General features: G+C 38.9%; 1 long non-coding RNA gene across 1 annotated transcript in view; it reads right to left on the bottom strand.

Moving 5' to 3' along the window:
* Positions 1-7,833: 7,833 nt before the first annotated feature.
* LOC116152246 (uncharacterized) overlaps positions 7,834-22,122 on the bottom strand; it is a 54,167-nt gene continuing 39,878 nt past the window's right edge. Inside the window, exon 3 of the long non-coding RNA XR_010380493.1 lies at positions 7,834-7,884. This is a non-coding gene — a long non-coding RNA (uncharacterized LOC116152246). The remainder of the gene's footprint in view (positions 7,885-22,122) is intronic.

The following is a 22,122-nucleotide window of genomic DNA, read 5'->3' as shown; positions in this document are numbered from 1 at the left end:
GTGTTCGTGAAGATAAGAGTGATACGAAAGAGAGGAGACACACACGTCAGTTTGTGACAGTGATGAGGGATATGAAATCGACAAAGAGCAGCCGGCTCCTTTCAAAGAGGGAGAGGACCAATTGCTGTGTGGGCTGCTCAGGGAGACTTCTCTGCTTAATCTACCCCCAAGATCTTTGGAAAAAGGAGAAAAAGAATTGACCACAAACAACCTAAGAGATATGAATTTCCAAGAAAGTACAATATTGATAATTATCTGAATTCAATGGACACAAAGTCCATTGATTAGATATCCTTTCAGCTTGATTTAGTATGCTTATAAAGGAGCTAATACATTTAAACTGCTTAGAAATGTGTCTAGGAGATAGGGAATGCTCAATAAATGATATTATTATCATTGCTATTATTAAAAATAATCAGATTCTATATGAAGAAAAACTACCTGGTAAATGATTTTGTTCAATGCTTATATAGTCACTGAAGGGAAGTACATTGTATTTCATGAAAAATTGTCATCGTTGTAGTCTCCGGGAAAAACATGTGTGTGAGTGTGTGTATAACATTTCAAATGATTACTGAGATAAACCAGATGAACTCATATCATCAAAACAGAACCTATAATTCTGCAAGGTACAGATTGTCGCATTACTGTGAGAGCCAGGTGTTGATGTTAGCATTATACCTCAAAGCCACCTATTCTTCCCCAGTAATTGTGTGTTTAAAATAGCCATGAAAGAGTGGATACAAAGTAAAGCAGGCTGGAAAGAGCTTCACCACGGGTAATGAGGAGCCAGGGCATAATAACCTCAGGCAAGCAGGACTGATCCAAAACAAGAAGACTGTAGTGGTGCCAGAATCCACTTGGGTGCAGGTGACTGACAGCCTCCAGCTTATCAAAGAGTTTTCGGCAACTGATGGCAGTAAAACCCAACTCTATTTAGAGGCACCCTTCCCCAGGGAGAAGGGTCCGGACAGAGAGGCCTCGAATGTGTGCCTGCTCCTGTGGGGCAACTTAGAACAGATGGGCAGTGCCGGGAACAAAAAGCCTGATAGACGTGCCATCAGGGACTCGTGTGGATTTGCTCTTCCAGTCTGTTTGCCAAAACTCGTCAGAAAAATCCCCTGGAATCCTCAAAGCCTTCCTGGTAACTGAGATCAGTTTACCTAAATGAAGGAAAAAATGGCACTGATTTATTTAGTACCGTGCACTTTAGGAAAACTAGTAATAATCAGTATCGTCACCTCTTTGGGGGCAGTTCAGTTCTAAGACGCCAGTAACTCAAGTTCTTAGGAACAGGACTTCCTAGAAACCTCACGGACAGAAACTAAATGTCTCCCACTTATGTCTAGAAGGTAAGTATTGTGGGATACAGAGGAGGGGTTAAGGCACCAGCCGCTACTAGATTTAATGCCAGCAGACCTCGCTGGTAGGCACATGGTACATAATTGCTCAATACTAATGTCTCATATGTACTATTTGACCTGTAAAACCTGTATGTTCTTAATATTTTATGTTCATCAGCATAAACTTGCTTTCAGACAATTAATAGGTGGTGGTTAATTTCTCATAGTTTGCAGATAGAGAAATTGAGTATTCCCACTGGGTGAGCACGCAGGTCACTACAAGAGATCCTGAGTCTTCAAATATACAATCTCGATGGGCACAGAAAAAGATTCCCTTGCCTTCTTTATGGACTAGACTAGAATGCTGCTCAGGTAGAGGCCCAGCAAAAGCAAGACTGAAGGACAGAAGGTGCAGACAATGGAGGAAAAGGGCCTGGAGGACTTTGTGCATGGACTACAGGCGATCAGGCGGGGTGGGGCACAACCTCCGTGTCCTTCCTGCAAGCTCACTGTGCTGCACACTGTTACCGGGGACAGGCAAGAGGTGTAGCATGGCAGTGCTATGCTCTCACAACACTCCCCTCACAACATCCAGCAGGAGGTTTGTGAGTGTTTAACAAATATTTTTCAAAAAAGGAAGGAAGGAAGAAAGGGAAAGACGGAAGAAAAGAAGGAGGGAGGAAAGGAATTGGGGAGAAAGGAAGAAGGAAAGATTGCATTGCCTGAGAAATCGCCTAGAACCACTCTCTCACTTTGCAAATGATGAAACCGAGACCCAAAGAAGAGAGCAGAGGGGTGCCCCAGGTCACTGCTGTGCAACTCTGAGCTCACTCTCTGCTGGCTTCCGTGCTCTCTCTTTCTCTCCCCCCACCCTGCCACCACCCCCATGTTCCGACCCAGCAATGAGGAGGCAGCTGCCTGCAAGCCATGGAGGAAGCTCTCACTGGAACCCAGCCATGGTGACACCCTAGTTTGTACTTCTAGCTTCTAGAACTGTGAGAAAATTAATTTCTGTTGTTTAAGCCCCCATGTATGATATTTTTATGGCATCCAAGCTGACTAAAACACATACATATATGGAATTCAACCCTACCCAAACCACAATAGTATTTTTTTCTTCACTTCCCATCTGGAATACTCTTTTTTCTATTCATCCCGCTCCCTACCATGTGCCCATAAACACACTCTGTTACAATTACACATTTCCTCCATGGCCCCATTCACGTTTCATCACCTCCTAAAACTTCCCAGATCCTGTCCCAGTCAGAATGAATCTGCTATATCTTGGCCTACCCAAAGCCCAAGGTATCAGAGAATTATTATGTCTTATTAGACCTATAGATCTAGTTCAGAAGCATGTCTTACTACAACCCCTCCCTGGGCTATGAGCTCCCGGAAGGAAAGGGTCTGGGTCTCTGATCTTTTATTCCTTGTCCTGCCTGGCATCACGTCTCACTACAAGCAACTTCTCAATAAATATCTGCTGAATTAAATAGGACTAGTGATTGAACACTTACTCAGTCACTAGATGATCCTCTTTCCAGCCAGAAAAGAGACTGGCAGATCCCAAAAGGGTTAGAAAGCAGCCTTTCCTCCTCTAAGATTTAAGAAACTGCCTGCAGATTCTACCAGCCTTCCGAGCATCAGGAAATCAATGACAACAAATGGTGTTGTCAAAGGGCCAGGTCACAGGGGAGCGCGCACAGTGGAGGCACCAATGGCCAGTCCACTGGTGCAGTGGCCACAGGAACTTATCAAAGCTGCCTCCACCTGGCCCCCTGCGTGGAGCCAGGTCAGGCTGGGCAGAGGGCAGTCTGCTGATTTCTGTGCTCACTCCTAGAGTCAGTCAATAAGGGGAGGAAGGGTGAATTATCTCAGTGCTGAGCTGCAAGGCACAGAGAGGAACAAATAGCACTTGTACTCCTGCAAGATAAGGGAGCAAGAGGAATGGCAAAGCAAAGTAAGAGACTGGCAAGCCAGGGCTGCACAAATGAGGTGTGCTCCAACTGTGCAAAGGAAGATGTGTGGAATGCATCATTCACTTTAATTCCCAGAGGCAGGTGGAACTATCCAGTATTAAAATGTAAGGTGGGCAAAACATCACTAGCCTTGCAATATACACTTTAACATACTGGCCAAGGATTGGAACCCTGAACTGAATTATAATCTCAGAAACACTCTAATCGGTGCTTAGAGCGAGGTGCCGTGATACGTGATACAACTCTTCCCGTCAGTATGCAGCTCTGCCTTCCTATTCCTACCCCCACCTCCGAGCCCCCCTGGCCCCACCGCCCCTGTACCTTTCCCTTCTGGGAGGGCCACCATTCCTTCCACAACAGCCAACTCAGTTAACGTAGCAAAACAGACCAAAGTCTTGAGAAAGAGGCTGAAAAGGTAGAAAGACTGAATGGAAAAGGAGAGAAAAAGAAGAGAAATAAGCAAAGTTAATTTAAGGTCTGAGAGAGCTACTTCAACATTCTCGTTCCTGCATTATCTTTGCCTGGCAGCTGCAGCTGTTCACCCACTTCCATCCCTGACACAAGCAGCCCGTATCTGCAATTACCAACGCCCGGGGAGCGAGCATTAGTGTGCGGCATACGGCCTGGGGAAAGGTGTAATGCTGGGCCTCCTCCTGCCTCGAAGTCCCTAGCAGACAGGCCCAGGAACAAAAGGAAATGGGATACAGAGAAGCCAAGCATCTGTTGGAGGCCAGAGCCTATGTAAGGGGTCAGATGGTCGTGGCAGAACCAAAGAGGAGGTGAAGAGAGGAGGAGACAAAATGCAGTGGGTAGCTGAGAGTGAGTTTTTAAAATCTGTCTTAATGAACTAACAACAATTAGATCTTTGTGCTAATTTTAGGGGTAAGTAAAATGGTAATAATGGGAAAGGGCAACTCAGTCCAAAGCCACGCATATCGGGACGAAAAAGGGGAAAATTGTAAACAAAAAACTATGGACTATTCTCTCTCCTTTACTCTCATATTATCTATCAGGTGATACTTTGCCATCGCTTTTGGCCTGGTTAAAATTGCACGCAACTGCACCCAGCGTAGAACAGCTCAGTGTGTCCCACTCAGGATGACATCAGTCTCAATAAAATCCACCTCTCTGAACATCTCAGCTTCATGCAGTGACTAAGGACTGTGGGAGACTTCTAAAGTCACCCAATTAGAGAATTATATGAAAGAAAACTGATAAGAAATATATCAGCACTTAAATGTCCAGCAACAGAGGGCTGGCTACATAAACTATAAAATACACACTTACTAGCATATTATCCAACCAGTACTTCAGTTCCATAGTTTTCAGTTAGTGATATGTATTCACAAAACACAAGCTCCATAAGGAAGCTGTAATAGCATGGGAGTCGCTGAAGCTTACAAAACAAGATTTTTATTTGACAGTAGGTAGAAGCATTCCAGGCCAGGACTGGAAAAAGTCAGTCTGATCTGTATCACGTGCCTGCACAGACATTGGCCACTTAAAACAATTAACCTTAATTCCTCACTGAGGACCAGAGTCCTGGTTCTGATAAACTGGGGAAGTCCTACAGACATTACTAGTCTGCTCTTGCAATATCTGTTTTCCCTCTTTCCTTGCTAACTGAAATTTGATTTGTTTTACTGCAGTAATTTGTCCTGCTGGAAAAAAAATTTTTTTTTAAATGTCCAGTGCCTGTTCCTGTGCTATCTGTCTCCAGGTTTCTTGTCATATACAAAAAAAGAGAAGAGAAAACACGTTTTTTTTGTTTTCTCTGACTTGCATCCAAATCTGTTTCTAATTTTCACAGGAGATGTCCACTAAACCCCCTCTCCCCCAACAAGAAAAGCTAAATGATAGTTTGTTGGTTGGTTAGCATACTGGGTTGAATATTGTCCCCCCAAAATTTGTGTCCACCCAAAAACCTCTGAACGTGACCTTATCTGGAAATAGGGGCTTTGCAGATGTAATCAAGTTAAGATGAAGTCATACTGTATTAGGGTGAATCCTAAATTCTATTTGACTAATGTCCTTATAAGAAGAGGGAACTCTGGACACAGAGACACATAGAGGAGAATGTCGCATGAAGACTGAAGGAGAGATTGGAATAATACACCCACAAGACAAGACATGCCAAAGATTGCCAGTAACGACCAGAAACTAGGAGAGAGGCACGGAACAGATTTTTCCTAAAAGCCTCCAGTAGAAACCAACACGACCAACACGTTGATTTTGGACATCTAGCCTCCGGAACTGTCAGAGAGTAAACTTCTGTTGCTTTAAGCCACGCAGTCTGTGTTATGACAGCCGTAGGAAACTAACACAATTGGTTTGTCACTTGTTTGCAAAGATGCATTTTTATAGATTGGGAAACTGAGAAATAACAAAGAAAATTGAATTATCATCCTGATCCCTATGAGGCAGGTCAGAATCCAAGACTCCCTGGAAATCTGAACTATTTATGGGCTTCTCTCTTATGGAGGTAACCAACAATGGGAAGGCATCCCAGTTTTGCATTTAAAAGTGGAGGCACTAGAGGATTTGAAGCCAATGATTAGACAGCTCTGAATTTTTGGTGAGACGTCAAACAAACACAGGTGTTACATAATATGAATCATCTTAATGACCAAACTATAGTACACTGCTTGCCAGATACCCCAATTACATGTCTGAATATAGATTTTTAAATGTACCAAGATTTAAATGATCAATCAAAAATTTGATAAATATGGAAACCACAATCACTGGAATACCATGATAACTGGCATAGAAAATTATTGGGGTTAAATGATATCTATATGAAAAACCAAGCTGGTTACAAAACAGGATTTATCTTTTGTTTTCATTTGTTGTAAAGAAAAATATCATATGATAGAAACAGTAAAAAAAAAAATAAAATAAAAGAAATTGATAAAAAATAAAGTACCAATAGATTTCCCATTACAGAGAAGCTTAAAATTAACCTAATTTAAATGGAACCAACTGTGAGACTTTGCTGATGCTTCCAGATCCAAGACGGAGCTTGCAACAACCCAATAGTTTACAGAACAATAACCAAAGATCATAACCTCTAAACAACAGGGCTGGTAAGAAAGAAAATACCCCTTTTTCAGCATGAGTTTAAGTAACATGAACTATAAAAAATTAACGTTGGTCTTTAGACACATGTAATAAATAAGTCCTCCAATCTCTGGTAGAACAATGGATTGAACTAGAATAGGAAGAACTATACTCATCTTCAGTTTTGGGACTGGAGTCCCCAGGAGGCCTGGGAATCTGAATGTTACGGAACACTAAAATGTTCATCTGCCTGAAATCTGCTAGACCCAAGAAAGGACCAAGAAATGAGAGTTCTCCTTGGCTGGATGAAATTTTCTGAAGGTAGATTGTGGGCTTGATGCCCTGATAGAGCTACAAAGAAGCTAATTAAGGTAGTCACAAGACCCTGTGGACTATACCAAGACAAGCATTATCCAAACTACCTGAGGCTGCATAGTTCAAATATGTTGAGAAGAGAGAAGTCTTAAGTTATAGCTAGAAAGCCAAGGAGCACAAAGTGCCCTATTACAGAGACTTGAAAGAAGAAAATTTGGTCAGTGATGGAGAAAGAGGGAAGAGGAATGAAGAATTAGGTTGCATGAGATATTTCTTTGGAGGAGAAGACAAGATAAGACTTGCTTCGACTACTGAGCCCGAAGAAATTCTCTGCCTCTGGGACACAGCCTCCTCCTCCACCTTCTGATACGCATCAGGCCTTTTTGTGTGTGTGTGTTGAATATAGCAATGTCTGCCCCAAAGTACCCAACACAACTGAGTACTGGTCTATTCTTTCTGGATAATGTTCTGTTCATCACCTTCATTGTACAGAGGAAAACTCTGAGGCCCAGGGAGTCAGTCGAAGACCCAGAAACAGATCCAAGCTCCCTTACATGCAGGATGATGCCCCCCAACTTGTTCAGGTTGCCTGCCCTGCCTTGTACCTTCGTTTAAAGAATGGAGGCACTATCATTGGAAACTGAATTGATGCTTTCATGTGAAGGAAAGTCTACAGATGTTAGGTTTCTTACAGATAATAAAGATTGCCTCCAGAGTAATTAAAGGCTTAAGAATAAAAGTAAATTGAATGTGAAGAAAATATAGAAAATATAACCAAGTCTAGGCAAAAAGGCTGAGGCAATAAATGCCTTTTCTCTCTCAGATTAACATATTCATTTGGCAACATAAGCATGCTTAATGAAGACCTAGAGGCCATCTCATGTAACATGAAATATTAATGGCAGTCATATGTATCACCAAAGGCTGAAAACTGAGAGGATCACAAAAAATAGAATATGGAGAAGTAATTAACATCAATAACTTGTTCTATTTCCAGATGGTCAAACGAAAGGGCTCTTTTTACAAGTCAAACTATAAACCAAGTAAATTTGCCAGTAAAACACATCACTAAAGACTGAGACTAGAGACTATATCCATTGCAAAACTTCAATTAATTCAGAAACAAGTTCTTACCTGGAAACACAGAGAACTGCAAGGACACATCCTGACTTCTCAGGCTCAGCAACCTATGGATATAAAGGGATCAAAATTAAAGACTTTACAGAACCTTCCAATTATTTGCTCTGTACTCCCCAACACAAGACAGGTTTCAAAGGGCTCCAGAATCTCAGTTATTTCTGGTTTTTCTTCCCAGGAGGTCTTTCTTTTGGATCTAGCCCCAAAAAACTACCTGAGAGCAGTGCCTGGCTGTTTACACTGCACATGATGGCAAAGAGGGAGTTCTCAAGTTCATCCTCAGTTAGTGCCCACACCCACAGCAGAAAACACTGCAAGGGCAGGAGAATTCCCTTCTCTCTCCAACTTGTGTGACTATGACAACCAGGACACAAAGCAATGAATCTCACACATCTGAGTTTCCCTCGTGAAAAGCAGTCCTTCACCCTCTGCCTGTAAACCTTTTCTCCTCTAAGTTCAGACATAAGTAACTCAAACAAGCACAATGCTATACTCCCCATCTTCATCCCTCCTGCAGATGCCCATGGAAACCTTCTTTGAACAGGTGCATCACCCTCACACACGTACTCAGATAACAGAGTGGGCTGTGCATCCCCTACCAGTGCATTCCTGTGTCCTGATTCCAGCAGGGCTTAGAGTTCATTCATTCTTTCAGTTAGCAAATACTTATGGAGAGTCTACCCTATGCTGCATAGTAGAAGTGCAGTTATGAACAAAAGCAGACCTGGTTCCTACACTCAGGGAGCTTACAGTCTAGTTGAAGAAGCAAAACATTATTCAAAGAATGATACAAATTGGTATAAATATACAACTACAGTAAGAGTAATAAATGGTGCTCTGGAAGAACACATATGGAGAAAACACATATATCATATCTCTACTGATAGAGAGCAAAGAAGGTTCCTGAGGAAGTGAAGCAGAGTGAACTGGGGGAGGAGAGTGCGAGGAGCCCTCCAGCCCTAGGGAAGAACAGTGGAGGGAAGGGTAAGGCAGTAAAGGAAGCTGGGCTCCCAATAGTACCTTCCCCATACACACTGATTCAGTTAACATTATTGACCATAAAGCACTCTTATAAGCACTGGGTAGCACTTGTATAATTATTGGAAAAAAAAAAAAAGATATCACTTTTGATCCCAAAGAGCTTAAGGTCCAGTGGGGAAGAAAGGAAAATTACCTTCTATGAGAGCATGATAAGTACCAGAAAGTTATGCATAAGGGACACTAATTGAGCCCTCACACTAAAGGATCAGGCAAGGCTTCCCAGTGAGAGGTCAGCGGGAAAGACAGAAAGGATGGGATTTCCAGGAAGAGCAAACAGACTTGGCAAAGGCACAGAGGCATGAAGCAGCAGAACCTACTCAGGGATCCACAGGAAGTTGAGTCTGGTTTATGAGAAGGGTGAGAGCAGGCAGTGGCCAGGAATGTGACAGGAGGTAAGGCAGGACAGGCAGAGAAACCAGAGACCCAAAAGGAGAGGCCTTGTGTGTAAAGCTAAGGCACTGAAACAATGACCACAAGGAACGCAGAGATAATGGAGGATTAAAAAAAGAGACAATGGACGATTTCCTCTTTTATTTCGTTTTGCTTTTTTCCCCACTACCTCCGACAGTGAACTGTACTAAGATTTCAAAAGAAAACCAAAAACCCATAGTGACTGATCCAGACTCTACTTTGTCATTTTCACAGGTTTATTTCTCTGCTGGATATTAGCACGTAACATCCCCAGGTGTTTTTCAATGAATGCTACATTTCCTCCAGTTTAGTAAATCAGATTTTTTTTCTGATATATATTTGCTTTTTTTACTGCTTTTTGTTTTGGTGGGCAGTAAGCCCAGTAAGCCATTCTGGCACTGAAGTAAAATGAGTATTTTTAGCAACTGGGTAGCCATATGTGTGATAGAGATAGACGAGGGCAGCTAGGAAGCAGGTTCTTAAAGTATCATGATGTATTTATTAAACACCAAAAATGAAATAAATATTAAAAGACAGCCTTACTCTCAAAACACACTGAACATCTCAGAATACGAATCATTTTTCTTTAAATTTTTACTACGTCTGACATACACAAAAGAATTTATTAACACATATTTATGTTGTAAAGCGTAATAATATACATAACGCTCTCGGTCCTACCATCCAATGCACACATTCTGAATAAATTGCACCTAGTTATGTACTTCTCTCACTTTACCCTCTCCTCCATAAACCAGAGATAAAGCACTATACTGAATTTTGTGTTTATCTTTACTTTGCTTTTTAAAAATAGCTTTATTAAATGTTTATGTCTAAAAATGTTGCTTCATGTGTGTGTTTGAGTATTATCTTAATGGTATCATACTGCTGAGGGCTTTTCAGACTTCTTTTACTCAACACAAGATTCCTAAGATTCATTTGTGACTGAGTATAGCTGTGGATCATTCACTTCCACTGCCGTGTCAACATTCCACTGTGTAAATGTAGCACAATATATATATTCACAATATGTATGTATATATTGTACACACATATATATATGTTCATTCTCTTAATAATGGATTTTTTAAATTCCAGTTCTCAGTTACTCCAAGCTGTTTGCTAGGAGCGTGTCTCCTGGGCACATGTACAAAAATTCCTCTGGGGTATATTATATATTAGGTATGGCTTACTCAGTTATAGGGTGTTTCCATGTTCAGATTTCTAAGACAATCCCAACTTGTTTTCCAAATTGATTTTCTAATTTACCTTTTCAAGACCATTATATAAGAATTCCCATTGATCCAAATTCTCTCCATTACTTTGTGAACCAAAGCAATGACAGTGGGAGTGAAAAAGGAAAAAAAAACAGATTTAGGTTGTATTCAGGAGATAAAACATATAAAGATGTTGTACATAAGAAGGTGAAGTCGGGACTCAAAATTTGCTTATTAATATGCACCAATATAGTAAGTATAATGCTTCAATTTGATTATAATTTTTTATTTCTCTGATTGTGAAGAGATTAAGCACCTGTCTATGGTTATTGGCCATACATTTACATGTCGTTGCCCATTTTTCTATTTTGCTTCCATGTGTATATTTTTCTTATAAGTTGATAAAAGTTATTTTTTTATATTCTGTGTATTAAACTTTTGTTGGTTACATGTGTGACAAACATGCTACTTTGTTGTCTTTTCATGTCCTTGATGGTATTTTTTGGTAAATGGAAGTTATTAGTTTCATATATTAAAATTAATCATTTCTTTTATGGTTAGCATTTTTGTACTTTGTTTAACAAAATCTTCCCTACCCCAAAACTAGAAAAAATATTCTTCTATATTTTCTCCCTAAAGTTTGTCTTTTCACAAAAGTCCTTATCTCTTTAAGTTGACTCTTGTATATTGCATGAGGCAGGAACTCAATTTCAGTTTTGGGGATGGATATCCAGTTGTCCCAGCACTATTTATCGACCAGTTCTTCTTTTCTCCATTGATCTTCAATGTTCCCCAAGCTAGATGTTTTCTGTGGCCTGTGGCACCCATTGATTTCCCCTTCTTGCTCTCCCCTATATCACAAGAGCTAGAAACCTAGGATTAAATTTTCCCAACTTCTTTGCCAGCAAGGTTTGAGATGTAGCTCAGCTGCTGTCAGAAAAAGACACTTAGGAAACTTGGAAAACAGTAGGGAGACAGAAACAATTCATTCTCAGCAACGATGGCAGGGGAAAAATACAGACCTGGGTAGATAGGAAGCTTTTTAGGAGTCAGAGAGACTCAGAATCCCTGTGCTAGTCACCTGCCTAGGGGTTGCAATCTGGAAACGCTATGACCTTAGTAGGAGTGTCCCTAAGTTTGCTGACCTCTGGGTAGCAGCCAAACATTTCTGACTCTCTGGGTGGTTGTAGCAATGAATTATAAAGTTAATGCACCCTGATGTCACAAACTTTGTACTTCCAGCCCTTCAATAATTTATATAACTCTGTTTTTCCTGTTTTAAATTCCTCCTACTTAAAATACTGAGTAGTTTGTTTTCCATATTTTGCCCTAAGAGTTAACCCTCTGTTCAAAGTTCCATTTACAGTGGGTCTTCCTGGGTTTTCTACTATGGATCACTGGGTTGTTTTTCTACCTGTGAGACAACAACGCACTGCCTTAATGATGGCTTCCAAATAAACATGGTATCCGTAAAGAATGTCCATCCTATCTTCACAAATGTCTTGGTTGTTCTTAGCTCTTTGCTATTCTTTATGTTAGAATCACCTTTTCAAATCTATTTTTTAAAAAGTTCATAATTTTTATTGGACTTGCATCAAATCTATAGATAAGTTTTGATAAAATCAACATGGATCCACATTTTAGAAACATCATTCTAGTAACAGTAAGTGTATTAGGTTTGGTAGGGTCAAACTGAAGAAAGAAAAGGCTAGTTAGAAAGCTATGTAAGCAATTAGGTGAAATAAAGCAATGACTGAGAATGAAGAGATTTATGCTACATTCAGAAGAAAAAACTTGCAAAGATGTAGTGGCTAAGAAGGAAAATTCAGGAATGACAGGTTTTCTTCTGGGCCTTGGGCACTATTCTTTAAGATAAGTACAGCAGCAGCTTGCTCAGGAACAAGGACAATGAGACAAGTTGGGGCATACTGAGTTCTTGTGGTAAGAGATATTCAAGTGAATGTGAGACTGAAACTCTGCAGAGAGGAATGAGCTTTATATTTAGAGTTATGAGTCATCCATACTAGTGGTTGTGGAAGTCAGTGTGGAAAAACATACTTCCATATTTAGGAAGAAAACTTTGGGAACCCTGTCATTTTTAGAGGGATCACAAGAAAAGAAGCCAGTGAGGGAGACTGAGAGGGGTGTCCAGAGATGTAATAGGAAAACCAAAAAGGAAATTGTTATTTATGAAAGTCAAAAGAAGAGAGGTTTAAGAAAGAGGAAGTTGTTAACACTGTGAAATAATTAAAGAAGAAGAAATATATCCACTGGATTTAATAACCTGAAGTTAATTGGTGGAAATGATTTCACTGCTGTTTTGGGGACAAAAGACAAATTGTTGTTAGAGGAGCAGTAAATAGCCAATGAGGAAGGGAAATGGGGAATGTAAAAGGCTCTTCAAGAAGTGTGGCTGCAAGCACTATACACAATAGCCAAGATATGGAAGCAACCTAAATGTCCATTGACAGATGACCGGATGAAGAAGCTGTGGTATATTTATACAATGGAATACTATTCAGCCATAAAAAGGAATGAAATAATGTCATTTGCAGCAACAAGGATGGATCTAGAGATCATCATTCTAAGTGAAGTAAGACAGAAAAAGAAAGGAAAAACCCCATATGATATCACTTATATGTGGAATCTAAAAAAAAAAAAAGGACACTATGAACTCATCTAAAAGACAGAAACGGACCCACAGACATAGTAAACAATCTTATGGTTACCAGGGAAAGGAGGTGGGAAGGGATAAATTTGGAAGTTTGAGATTTGCAAATGTTAGCCACTGTATATAAAAAATAGATTTTTTCAAAAGTTTCTTTTGTATAGCACAGGGAACTATGTTCAGTATCTTATAATTATGTTTAATGAAAAAGAATATGAAAACGCATATATGTATGAATATGCATGACTGGGACATTGTGCTGTACACCAGAAATTGGGACATTGTAAATGCCTGTACTTCAATTTAAAGAAAAAAAAAAAAAGAAGTTGGGCTGCAAAGGAAAAGAGATATACAATAGTAGCTAGAGGGTCAGAGGATTTTTTTTAAAGAACACATTTGTATTTGAAGGGAGTAAACAGAATATAATGTAAGCTAGGTGGCTGACAGCCTAAGGTCTCTTTCAAGTCAGAAGACAAATCCTAATGCAGGTAATTGGGTAAATGAATTAGACTTTGGTGGTGGGAAATAGGAAAGACTATGAAAGCATGGGTCCTGGTGGAAAGACATTTTATAGGAGATTTTGGGTTGCGGGGTAAATTATTTCTTGTTTTTCTGAATGGATAAGAAGGCATACGTTCTGAGGATGAGAGAAGATAGGGTAGAGGAAGGAATTTGAAGAGAGTAATGAAAGTCTGGAACAGTTGTGCAGACAAAAGGGAGGAACAGTTGACGAGCTGCATGGAGAATGACCTCAGGTAGCTCTGAGACTCCAGCTAAGGTCGAATGGTTTGTGCAAACTGCTGGATGATTTTCCTCAGTAGAGCACAGTAATTTGAGAACAGCCTGCTTCGTTTTATCACAAACCCTGTGTACAGGATTCTCCATATTAGAGTGAAATTTAATATATGTCATGTGATCTCACTTGAATTTAATTGCAAATTTGTATAAGCTAAGTGGTACCTAAGATTGCCACAATTCGGCCCACAGGAAGAAACAAGAGAGACTGAATAATAGTATGGAACAGGCTGAAAAAACAGAAGAATATGTGTGTGGGAAGATGTTCTTTACCTCTGGCTCCTTTGGGCTACACCAAAAGGCACTGATATGTGGCCAGGAGCAACAATTACTCTTTAAATAAGGTTGACAAGTTAGACAACACTATTACTAATGTCAACTGAAAAACATGTGGGACAAACCACCATCCAAAGATGGGTTCATACGGGGTGGTAATTAACCAACTCCAGCTAACAGATCAGATATCCAGCTCTTTAAGAAACTTAATAAAACTGTAGGACTTATTGATTTTGCTCTTCCTCTAGGCAGAAATATGCCAAGAATATACACAGAGAAAATAAATAATCTCGAGCTTCTGTAAGAGAGCTGAAGTAAAATGTGGAGATACAGACTCAAAGTGAACCCAGGGATAGGATGCTTCAGCATGCAGCTAGTATTATAAAGATTCATTACCAGGTGCTTGTCTTAACAAAGATAAAACACCTATCATATGACCTGGAGATTTTTTTCTTCTAAAATGTACCCAGGAGAATGGAGACAGAAGAGCAAGTTATTACTTGATGTACTGATAAACCATCTGTGAAGTTGAGATCCATCAGATGTCCCATGAGAGGCAATTCTAAGAAAGTTCCAGGGGAATGGTTTGCTACTTTGTTAATCGCTGAGACTCCAATAGCACAGCTGTTACCAGAAAATGTGAGGGGTTGGTACAGAAAATTCCAGAGACGAGCTGTGAAGCACTGGGGCTTATCCTGTTGCCCAGGATGTGAGGTCAGTGGGTGTCTGCTGCAATGGCCTGTGGGACAGTGCTGTCTGAGCTGGTCACCAGTTACCCACACGGCAAAGTAAAAGTGATTTCCCAGCTAAAACGGACAGTGAAATGGCTAGAAGAGTGATTCTCTCTATTCATTTTATTGGGGGCACACATGAATTGTCATCTACAGAAGAAATTATGGAGAAAAAAGATACAAAAATGTTGATAGGAGTCAGACCAGTTGAGATGCTGATGGTCAGAGAAATGTGACTCAGGAGAGAAACAGAGAAAAAAATCCCTTTTTCTATCCCTATTTGATCCTCTTTCCTCTTTTCTTCCACTTTTTTGTTACCAGCAAATTCCCAGTCCCTGTATGTGCCACTGGCCAGGAGGGAGCCATATTGGAATAACATTTCCAGAGCTTGTTGGCAACTTTCATGGGCTCCTCCCAGAAGAAGAGGGGGTGATTTATCTACCTAGTAGATATTCTACTCTTAGCAAGCTAGGAATAGAAGGGAATATCTTTAATCTGATTACAGATGATGGGAAACTTCTATAATAAATGTCATATTTAATAGGAGGTTTCTATAGTGACTTACTAAAAACTTTATTTCTGACTAACATCAAGAACAAAACAAGAATGTCAGTTATTTGTGACTTTTTTATCATTTCCTGGAGGTGATAGGCAGGGCAATAGGAAATAAAAATAAAATATATAAGTCTTGCAAAGTTTCTTACTCTTTTTTGGCTGCTACAACAGAATGCCATAGATTGGGTGCCTTAGAAACAACAAAAATTAATTTCTCTGGAGGCTCAAAGTCCAAGACCAAGGCGCGGGCAAACTGATGTCTGGTGAGGGCCCACATCCCGGTCCTCTCATGGCAGGAGGGGGAGGAGAGCTCTCTGGGGTATCTTTTATAGGGGCACTAATCCCATCCCTGAAGGCCTGCCCTCATGACCCAATCACCCCCAAAGGCTCCTCTTCCTAATACCATCATATAAGGGGTTAAGTTTCAATGTATGAATTTGGAGGGGAAGACACAAATATTCAGTCTATGGCAGAAAGGAAGAAAATTGTTCTCATTCACAGATGATATAATTATGTGTACTGTAAACTTCTTAAACTACAGTAAACAAATTAATAAAGAAGTTTAATATTTCTCAATATAAAGTCAATATTAAGAATCAGTAAATTTTATATAGATAGTACAGAATATAATTAGGATTTTTAAAAAATCAGACCTTATACAATAGCATAAAAATCTACACATGCTGAGAAATAAAAGAAAAATGTGTAAAACCTCAATATAGAAAAGTAAAAAATAGTGACAGATATTTAAGAACACTTAAATATACAGGATATATCACATTTATGGATTAGAATATTCATTATTATAAAACTTCATTTCTTCCCAAACTGATTCGATACAATCCCAATTAAAATTCCAGCTTTATTTGTGGAAATGGCAAGAAACAAGAATGGGAAAGACTGTCCTAAAGAAGAACAACAAAATAAGAAGACTTATAGTACCAGTTATTAAGACATCATGAATTTTCAGTAATTAAGGAAGTATTGTTTGGGCACATGGACAGACAATTAGACACCAGTAAACCAGAATGAAGATCCTAGAATTAGAATCACACTTACATGATCTCCTGACACTTGACAAAAAAAGCACTACCATGACACAGTAGGGAAAAGACAGTCTTTTCAAGAATCAGCACCAGATCAAATGCACATGGGGGAAAAAAATGCAACTTCACCCCATGACACATCATACAGAAAACTCGATTCCAGATAGACTGTGGACCTCCATGTGAAAGATAAAACAAGAATTCTTGAAGAATATATAAAGAATATGTTCATGATCCTGGGGCAAGCAAAGATTTACTAAAAAAAAAAGACACAAGGAAATTACTAGCTATAATAAAAGATACTGAAAAATTTGGTTGGTTTGAAACTCATGTGGCAGTAACTAGTAAAGCTGGATATATGCATACCATATCCTATGGGCCAGAAATTCCTCTCCTAGGGGTACACCCAAGAGAAATGTGCACATATGCACACCAAAAATATGCACAAAATGTTCATAAAAGCATTATTCATAATAGACATAAGCTAGAAATAACCAAAATGTTCATGGACTAGAGAATAAATAAATAAGTGTTGTATATTTCTACAATGGCATATTATAAAATAATAAATAAAATTACTACTACATGCTGTGACTTGGGAGAATCTCACAGACATAATGTTGAGGGAAAAAGTCAGACACAAAAGAGTATGTATTATGTGATCTCATTTTTATAAAACTCAAAGACATGTTAAACTGATTTATTTGTATAGAAGACAGAATAGTGGTTAATTTACAGGTGGTATAACCACCAAGAGCCGACATGAAGGAGCTTGCAGTACTTTAGTTCTTGATTACAAGTATGTCCATTTTGTAAAAACTCATCAAGCTATATATACACTTAAGATTTATACTTCATTAAATGTGGTTTCTATATCAGTAAAAATACGCAAAATAAAAATTATAAATATAAGTTAGATTCCTACCTTTCTCCCTAAGACTTCAAGTGCCTTCTCACAATGAAGCAAAATAAATACATATACCTCTTGCTTTTATAGAATTATGAAGATTTGAAAACCCCGTTTGCATTGTTGATCAGTGTAGTGGAAACTGAAACCTCTCAGTCCCAATACTTGAAATCTCATCTACCAACTTCACAACCTTGAGAAACTTTTTATTTTGTTAACCTCAGTTTCTTCATCTACAAAATAATGGTACTAGTACTCCAACTTCAATATCCTCCCTCAACCAGTGTGAAAAACGTTTTTCTTTTCACATCTTACCCTAAATTCTTGTGTTTTTTTGTTTGTTTGTTTGTTTGTTTGTTTTTAATATTTTCCTGTTCCTCCAAGCAGACAATCCTTCCCTGCTTCGCCCACTATCTACACTTTGTACATACTTACTTTACAGTATTAGATTTTGTTAGTTTCCACATGAAGGGACCATCTAGAAGTTTCTAGAAGACAAGGATAGTGTTTTTTCATATTTTGTATCCCTGGAACCTGGCCCAATGTCTGACACATCAGTTTAATTAATATATGAATAAGTGAAAGAATTAATAATGAATGAATGTCTGCTTTACCTTCTAATCAAGTGACTGTAACCTGTTAATTGATACGCACTAAAGGGAAATGCTATACAGATGTGAATTATTGTATCCCAACGCACAGGAGTAAGTCACAGAATTGTGTCCAGTTTGTCTTATTTACTCATAAAGGAATATAGAACATGCTAGTTGATTTTTGAAGAGCTATTTTAACTGAAGGGTTTAAAAAATATTCTCAGATCCTTCACTGAAACTTGTGAACTCTGCAAAGACAGACACCTGACTGAACAAAAGAGGAATCCAGACAGAAGTGACAATAAAACACTTGTCATGGAGACAGAAGCAATGTTTAAGACAAGCAGCCCTCAGGTTTGAAATGCAGTCTCACTGTCTGCTCCAAAACCCAGCGGATGGGTAAATAATGTCAAAGAAAACCAGCATGTCCTACCACTACAAATGGGGCAATTAGACTATCTGTTGAACACACAGTTATGAACAGCACTGCTGACAAGCCTCTTTAGAAAAATTTATCCGTTTCTTCCGTGGAGAAATGTATAATGAAACTGTCCTCTCTTTGTGTAGATCATGGCCTACCTTTTTGTTTTTGGTTTGTGGTATACAGGCTAATTTACACTTTCAATTTTAGTAAAATACAAGAACTCTAGACAAACTACATCACATCAATATTGCTATCAATGCCAACAGTAGCAACAACATCGTATTTTCCCTCAGGACCATTTAACATCACTTTTCAGAACCTAGCACAACAGAAAATATATGAGGAAAGAGCTTAATTGACTCTAGAGATTGGATCCGGGCTGTAGAACACTTCTCCTCGAAGTCAGGGGTTCAAATCCAGCCTGGAGTAAAGAAGATAAAAACATTTCCAGGTGTTGTGTGCTTAAATCAAGTTTAAGCCTTGATGCAGCTCCCTGAGGCAAGGGATCAGCAGTATATTTTAGCATCTTGTTCACAGCCCTGAAGCAAGAACAAGGTCTGGAGACCCAGGAGACTGAACCAGCTCTTTATCCAACATCCAGCAGCATCATTTAGGCCACACTCTGTGCCCTATCGCCCCCCTCCAGAGGTGCCAAGAAGATTTTCACTTTACATGGCTTCTAAACACTTAAACCATTACCTCCCAACCCTTGGGTGCTGGAAAACAAAGCTGAGAATTTATAAAGAAAAAGCTATTCAGTGTTTTCATTCTCAAAGAGCAAGATGATTCAGAAAAAAATAAATAAACTTGAAAAGGGAAGAAATTTAAATTTGGAATTACAAACTTTCATATGCATGGCCATGAATACATAATTTCCCTGGTAAACTTTAAAATGTTGGCCAGGGAAAATATTCACCCTATTATGAATATAATGGAGTTCCTGTAAATACGATGCACGACCTCCAAACTTGCATACCGAATTAGATGCTGGAGACACTGCTGCATCATACACGCCAGTTTCTGAATTTCTGTAAATACATGCCCTATTGAATCCAAGTGATCACCAGCAGTAGTGAATAATATCAAATCCAAGTCGGATATACCTTATGGATAAAATCACCAAGGAAATTAAAATCTTGATATACTACCACTGTTAAAATTTGCCAGACACAATTACATAGACCCTCATATTTCCAATATCACTTCACTCAATTCCTAATGTTTTATTCAGTTCCATTTTCTGAGGCGACCTTGTCACTTGACCCAACTGGTCTAAAGGAATGGTCTGGCTATGGTTTGATCAAAGGGAAAAGTCCCTAGGCTTCAAATCAGCAACTGCTCAGAGCCCCAGGCCTGACTCTGCCATCACTACATTGCATAAACTTGAGTAAGAAATATCAGGTATCTGTTCTCTCTCTTCATCTGCAGAACAAGGGTGGGAAAGGGGGATAATGAGTCATTCTGGAAGGTTCGTTCCAGTTCTACATTCTAGAAACTGTGAAAAGGCTTTTAAAAGCTTCCTTTAAAAAATAATTTAGTTATTGTAAATTAGCTCTTTAAGGCTTTCTTAAGAAATATTAAAAATGCTATTTCTATGCATGAAGTTTTCATTTTAAAAGAGTGAATATATATTAGTTTCCAAATGACGTCTAGGAACATCTTTTACTTCAATTTACAAACCTACCTTTATTCCAGTTATAATACTAAAAATTAAAATTTGCAGGAGTCCAAGAATGTCACTTAGTCACAATCTCAACAAAAACATTAATAATCTAAACAAAACCATTAACCCGCCCCAACTTGGCAGATCACCTGATTCACACTTTTTAATTCCCTCATTTACTCAGCAAGCCAACCAGTGTTCATTCAGCGCCCATGGTGCTATGCACCCTGTCAGATGCCACAGTTACAAAGAAAAACAAGCTGCTGTCCCAAGGAGCTTACAATCTCCTGAACAGTTTGACATAAAACAGAAAATAATCTGTCTACTTAGTCATCCCCGAAGAGGACCAGCCTACACAACTCAATTCAGTAAATCAGAAGTGATGGTAATTATACAGAAGTTTTTTTCTAAGCCAATTATCATTTGTTCTGTGCTAACTTGGTGTCAGGAATCACAGACACAAGTACTGTCTACCTTTCATAGCGTGTGGTATCTCCATAGCATGTGTCTTTGGGCTTATTCTAAAGTCACTCTGTGTTTACCCCTGTTTTTATTTCGTATCCCACTTTAATACACGTTATTTTGGGGGTATTTCATGTATCATTTTAGTCTGCTTTTAGTCTCATAAAGTCATTTCTAGAAAAAGACAGTGTATGAATAAATAAACCCCAACACTGCCAAATTTATACAAATGTTTAATTCCAGGAGGCTTTGCACAACTGGAATTTTTCGTAAGTCAAAAAAAAGTCTTCCTTTCTTTAAAATTTTAATTTTCTATTTTAAATCAGCTTTCTTATGCCAAGGAACTGTTCCTGCACTCTGAATGCACTTGGTCCTTTCTCTGTCATGATTAAAATAAGAAAAAAGGGAAAAAGTAATTACCCAGATAAAACTGTGTTGTTATGAGCTAATTCCGAAAGAGTCTGCACTGAAACTGAATGAAACAAGAGGAGACTTGAAGCAAAGGCCAAAGAAGTTGCTGCCAACTTTATGCATTCACTTGGAGACAGTCCTCGTAACTGTGTTTCCAAACATAAACCAAAATTTTCTCATCTCTTTAAAATGCTATAATGTCCTTCATAACCCAGAGAGGTGTTGTCAAGAGCTCTCAGATCCTTGCCATACATGACCTCATTTTACATTCCCATGACCTGGGCTCACACAAGGATGACTCTACGTTCCTTGGGTAGAGTATAAGCAATGAGATCCTGGGGCAAGGAATGAGCCTATATGCTTTATAACTTTCCCAAACTGAGGACAGTGCCTGGCATACAGTCAATGCTTGATTGATGCTTGGGATTAAGAAACAACACTGGATCCAGACAACAGTTCAATCAATCAGAAGGCTCCAATGACTAACAAGTTCAGGAATCTATGAGGGCACAAGGAATTCTGATTCAATGTTTTATGATGTGTAGATGGGTTTTATTCCTAATGAATGCTTTCCTGATAAACTGTTTGTTTGAAAGTGTATTTTCTTAGACTGAAAAGATTCTAACTTCTCGGAGCAGGTTCAATAAATGCCACAAAGATGATGAAGCTATCATAAACTGGTTCCAGACCTCACCCTTTCTATACAGTTATTAATACTAAAATAAGCTTGGATAGGGAAGAAGGGGCACGGGATAGCGATAAAAAGGAAGGTTTCCTATTTCTGTAAATCGTCATACCATCCAAGTAAATTGTTAAAATGCTTATCCTTAATTTGATCAAAACATCATTTCCTATGTAAACTTTCAAAGGATAACTTTCTGTTAAAAAATGTCATTTGATTCAGTGTGACCACCATCTGTGGAGATTTAAGGCTATGAACAGACTTCACATTCATACTACTATGACTAGCTTCAAAAACATTTTAGAAGCTAAAAAATTGATAAAATAATTTAAAATGCTTTAGAATGCAAAAAACTTAATGGTCCAAAATAAAATTGCATTAATAATGAAAAGCTCTGATGGAGCTA

The sequence above is a fragment of the Camelus dromedarius genome, chromosome 3 (assembly GCF_036321535.1).
Source record: "Camelus dromedarius isolate mCamDro1 chromosome 3, mCamDro1.pat, whole genome shotgun sequence".
Taxonomy (NCBI): Eukaryota; Metazoa; Chordata; class Mammalia; order Artiodactyla; family Camelidae; genus Camelus; species Camelus dromedarius.
This window is presented reverse-complemented; position numbering and strand designations above follow the sequence as displayed.